This window comes from Anoplopoma fimbria, chromosome 19, assembly GCF_027596085.1.
Source record: "Anoplopoma fimbria isolate UVic2021 breed Golden Eagle Sablefish chromosome 19, Afim_UVic_2022, whole genome shotgun sequence".
NCBI classification, from domain to species: Eukaryota; Metazoa; Chordata; class Actinopteri; order Perciformes; family Anoplopomatidae; genus Anoplopoma; species Anoplopoma fimbria.
Genome location: NC_072467.1, coordinates 13,818,232 through 13,824,302, shown reverse-complemented (window position 1 = coordinate 13,824,302; position 6,071 = coordinate 13,818,232).

Sequence of the window (6,071 nt, the reverse complement as noted above, 5' to 3'; positions counted from 1 at the left end):
ATGAAAAGGAAATGTACAATATTTTACTTTGCAGCAATAATAAATAGTAGATTAAACGTTATTCTGACATCATCCCTCAGGCAGTCTTTTAGTTTGTTGTTCCCAACAGATTTAAATTCACCGTTTATTCAAGCAAAACGCCGTGTTGCGTCTGCGAAAAGGAAGGCTACAATTTGCTGTTTATTTTACTGAACTACCGCAGTAAAAATATGCAAAGTATATTAGTTGATTTCAATTTTATCAATTTAATTTTGGGGGGAAAAGGTGAGGTTATTATGTTTACTGCAATATGTGCAATATGACTGAGCTGGATGTTTGTTTGGTGTTTTCCTTGTAGTTGTGTCGTACGTATAATGGTCATTTTTCTATTGTACTACTATAACATGACACTTAATGTGATATGGTCACATTTTTCTTGTTTAAGTGAAGATTCTACGCTATGAACCATGCGAAGACTGCTAGTTCTACCTTGTGGAAATCCTGATAACAAGACTTTGCAACAACCCAGTCTGGATGATTAAAAAAAAGGTTTGAATTAGGAACTCTTTATCAGCGATGGGGAATAAAAACATGATGTTAACTATGTTGTGTAGGTGAACAAGGACAATTTTGGAACTATCCTCGATGTACTGATCAAAAGATACGGAACAACAAGATAACAACAAGATTTCTATCTGGGATATCACACAGTCGTCTAAAGTTACTATTACTTGATCAAACTGCTGTCTATGTCAAAAGCCTTCTTTGGATATGAAGGACTCTTGGTCTTGGGTGAAAGAATTAAGAGTCATTCAAAATATGTCAGAGGTAGAGAAAATATTCTGGTTTGAGCACCATATGGCTGTTACATTTAACAGGACAATTAATGCAGGGACACAGGGTATTTTTTATTTTTATTTTTATTTGACAATTTGTATTGCTTTCTTTCTGTTTTCTTTGCATTCATGCTCAAGTGAACACAACAGTCACTGTTGGCCCCTCCTCCAGCAGGTATTAACTAACTAGATAACTAACTAACTAACTAGATAACTAGCTAAGGGAAGCAACCAACAGTCACTGTTGGCCCCTCCTCCAGCAGGTATTAACTAACTAGATAACTAACTAACTAACTGGCTAACTAACTAAGGGAAGCAACCAACAGTCACAGTTGGCCCTCCCCCAGCATATGTTTACTAACTAGCTAACTAGCTAAGAGAAGCGACCAACCGTGACTGTTGGCCACTCCTCCAGCAGATATTAACTAGCTAGCTAACAAGCGAAGATATTTGTGTGTGCACACGCTCCGCTGAGAGGTTGCCTCCTAACGAGTAGAGAGCAGAGGTTTGTCTGCCACCTGCTCGTCAGGAGCGCTATACATTCACACTAACACTCACGCACCGACGGCACAGCCTTCGGGAGCAATTTGGGGTTCAGCGTCTTGCCCAAGGACACTTCGACATGCCGGATGGAGGAGCTACGGATCAAACCGCTGATCTTCCGATTAGTGGAAGACCCGTTCTACCTCCTGAGCTGCAGTCGCCCTCATTTTAACAAACAAATAACACACAAGGCCTAAAGAGTCTTACCTTCAGAAGTCTTGATCCGTCGGGAATATGCAGAGTTTTACAAATTCATAGCGTCACAGTTGGCCCCTCCCCCAGCAGGTATTAACTAACTAGCTAACTAGCTAAGGGAAGCGACCAACAGTCACAGTTGGCCCCTGCCCCAGCATATGTTTACTAACTAGTTAACTAGCTAACAGAAGCGACCAACAATCAATGTTGGTCCATCCTCCAGCAGATATTAACTAACTAGCTAACTAGCTAAGAGAAGCGACCAACCGTCACTGTTGGCCACTCCTCCAGCAGATATTAACTAGCTAGCTAACAAGCGAAGATATTTGTGTGTGCACACGCTCCGCTGAGAGATTGCCTCCTAACGAGTAGAGAGCAGAGGTTTGTCTGCCACCTGCTCGTCAGGAGCGCTATACATTCACACTAACACTCACGTACCGACGGCACAGCCTTCGGGAGCAATTTGGGGTTCAGCGTCTTGCCCAAGGACACTTCGACATGCCGGATGGAGGAGCTACGGATCAAACCGCTGATCTTCCGATTAGTGGAAGACCTGTTCTACCTCCTGAGCAGCAGTCACCCTCATTTTAACAAACAAATAACACACAAGGCCTAAAGAGTCTGACCTTCAGAAGTCTTGATCCGTCGGGAATATGCAGGGTTTTAAAAATGCATAGCGTCACAGTTGGCCCCTCCCCCAGCAGGTATTAACTAACTAGCTAACTAGCTAAGGGAAGCAACCAACAGTCACAGTTGGCCCCTGCCCCAGTATATGTTTACTAACTAGTTAACTAGCTAACAGAAGCGACCAACAATCAATGTTGGCCACTCCTCCAGCAGATATTAACTAGCTAGCTAACAAGCGAAGATATTTGTGTGTGCACACGCTCCGCTGAGAGGTTGCCTCCTAACGAGTAGAGAGCAGAGGTTTGTCTGCCACCTGCTCGTCAGGAGCGCTATACATTCACACTAACACTCACGTACCGACGGCACAGCCTTCGGGAGCAATTTGGGGTTCAGCGTCTTGCCCAAGGACACTTCGACATGCCGGATGGAGGAGCTACGGATCAAACCGCTGATCTTCCGATTAGTGGAAGACCTGTTCTACCTCCTGAGCAGCAGTCACCCTCATTTTAACAAACAAATAACACACAAGGCCTAAAGAGTCTGACCTTCAGAAGTCTTGATCCGTCGGGAATATGCAGGGTTTTAAAAATGCATAGCGTCACAGTTGGCCCCTCCCCCAGCAGGTATTAACTAACTAGCTAACTAGCTAAGGGAAGCAACCAACAGTCACAGTTGGCCCCTGCCCCAGTATATGTTTACTAACTAGTTAACTAGCTAACAGAAGCGACCAACAATCAATGTTGGTCCATCCTCCAGCAGATATTAACTAACTAGCTAACTAGCTAAGAGAAGCGACCAACCGTCACTGTTGGCCACTCCTCCAGCAGATATTAACTAGCTAGTTAACAAGCGAAGATATTTGTGTGTGCACACGCTCCGCTGAGAGGTTGCCTCCTAACGAGTAGAGAGCAGAGGTTTGTCTGCCACCTGCTCGTCAGGAGCGCTATACATTCACACTAACACTCACGCACCGACGGCACAGCCTTCGGGAGCAATTTGGGGTTCAGCGTCTTTCCCAAGGACACTTCGACATGCCGGATGGAGGAGCTACGGATCAAACCGCTGATGTTCCGATTAGTGGAAGACCTGTTCTACCTCCTGAGCAGCAGTCACCCTCATTTTAACAAACAAATAACACACAAGGCCTAAAGAGTCTGACCTTCAGAAGTCTTGATCCGTCGGGAATATGCAGGGTTTTAAAAATTCATAGCTGTTTACAGACCGTATGGGCAAAATGCACAAGATGCCTAATTCTCTTCTAAAATAATAGATATTGTATATGATAGAATAGTGGTTTTAGAATGTACCAAAAGGGCCACATTTGTGTGGTTTGTGATCGATTGTGGTGGTAAGTGATGATTGAGAGGGATTACGTTTGTAAGAGTCTATAGATTGTTTTTCCGGAAGGTTGTGCATGTTATATTACGGAAGTTAGTGTTGGTCTGGTTCAGTCATGAAGATTCTTGTCCGATCTGCTGCGGACTGCACCTGTGAAGAATTCCTGGAGATGGGTGGGAGAATGGTGTAACTCGATTTGACTGTAGACCTATTATGGATATTTTTGGTTAAGGTTCGGTCAGATTTCTCGTCAGATTTGTTGAACTTATTTGGGGCGGTGGTTAACTGCACATGACTTGATTTAAGGTCAGGCCTCAGCTGGGACTTATTGGAGATGTGCGGGAGGCAGGGAATACTTGGTTTGAGGGTTGGCCCCTTGGCCTGCACCTTTTGTTCCGTGGACTGCTTGTGCAACACGTCGCCCGTTTTGTCTTTGGCCACCTGCGACGTTCCGCTCTTCCCCAAGGCCTCCCACAATTCCCTGGTCTGCATTTTTTCATCCAGGTACAACTTTTTCATGGCCGCTGCCCTGTCGGCCAGTGTCTCTCTCTCGCTCTTGTACTCGTTGGCCTTCGATTGGAACATCTTGACTTGTACCATTAGCGCCTGGATCTTTTTGCTCTGCTCTCTGATTACCCACTGGCACTTGGGGATCAAATCCGACGTGTCAGGGGGCACCGGCCTTGACATATCCTGCTTCAGCTCCTCAATCTCCTTCTCCTTTTCTTTTATTACGTGGTCCTTCCACTCCAGTTGTCTGTGTTTAGCTGTCAGCTTGCTTTTCAGCTCCAGATTGATGTCGCCCAATGTGGTCCCGGGACAGGGCTGTTCCTTGCAGTCTTTGTATAACTTCTCTGGGTACTTGACATCTAGCTCCTTGAACGCCCGTACCAGTTGTATCTCAAGGCCACGACACCTCATGTCTAAGGTGATCGCTATTTGCTCTCGAGCTAGTTCCCGCCTGCGGTTTTCACTGGACTCGTTGTGAAGTTTGGTGTTCTCCAACTGCAGATTGCTTAACTCGAGCTTTAGTTTGCCAATATCCTTCTGCTGTATGCTTTTCTCATCCTGAAGTTTGGTTTTCTCCTTCTGAAGCCTTTGGTTCTTTTCCTGAAGTTTGCCAGCATTCTCCTTAATTTTTTCCACCTCCAGCGCGAAGTCCTGGGTCTTCTCCCTCAGCTCTTTCTCCTTTGCGTTCAGGGTCGTTTCCAGGTCTCGGTTCTCCTTCCTCAACAAACCGTATTCATGTTTGTACCACAACTGCTTGCTCATGAAGTTTCTCTCTTTGGTGACCTGGTGCAGTTGCTCCTCCCGTTCAAATAAATATTCCTTGTTTTCTTTATAAAGTCTTGAAATGTCCTGTCTTGCCCGTAGCTGCCTCCTCAGTTCGAAGATCTCCCTCTTGACAAACTTGTTGTTGTTTTCCTCCCTCAACTTGCAGTTATAAAGTTCAACACGAAGATGACAGTTTTCTGCCGAGATGGATTGCATGTTCTCCAGTTCAGCTGTGAGACGCCTAAGCGCGTGTCTCATCTGGCTGTCGTCCAATGGGAAATTATTTGATTCCATCTTCCTGTCCTGATTAGAATTGATTATGTTTTGTTTCCTAGACAAATACCCAACTGTTCCAGTCCGACTTCTGAAACTTCTGTCCTTGAAAATTATCCTTCCTCAAATTATAGCCCTGATGACATCATCGCATTCCAATGACAGCCGCATTGTGCTTTGATGTTGAGTCATGTGATGGCCTGGAAATCCACTCATTAAACCCCGCCCACAAACGGGGGGGCTCTCTATATAATGTTCTGATGTGGTGTTCCTTTTGTTACTATAGCAATAATAACCACGGAAACAAAAAAAATACAGGCTTTATGTTAGAAAGAACACACCATTGCTAGTTTTTTCCAAATGTATCCTTTATTTATGCAGGGGGGACAGTATGATTTTATTGTGAATCGCAATCATTTGGCCTTGACAAGCATGAAATTAAATTTTCATATCGTCCCATGCCTAGCTGTATCGATCATATTATCTGTCCGTGCTACCGTTGAATGCATATTGTTTATCATTTTCACAAAAGTAAATGAACATTACCTCTACCAATCAATGTAGTATTTTCCAGTATTATTTTGAGTCAAATTCACCCCAAAAAATGTACAGTACATTATATATATTTGAGCTCCTGTGGTTTTTCCTGTTGCGGAAACACAACTGGTCAGTAGGGTATAAATGACAGTGACGAATGACAACTTAACTGACTAATATTAACCTGCAACTTCCCCAGTTGGGTACTTACATGAAGGCAACTATTAAGCTTCAAAAATGTGTTTAAATATGCAAATGATGCACTATTTTATTAAATATGTGCTAATTTGCACATATTTATAGAACAGAAATCAAAACATTGGATGAAGCCAGGTCCAAAATTCTTGTTTCATTTTGTAGACATCAGTGGGAATTTTGGAGAACTCTTTGTATTAGAAACTCTATAAATTAGAATCAACAGCCATTAATGAAAACATTCTTTGCCATGTTTTAGGATTAAAATGTTCT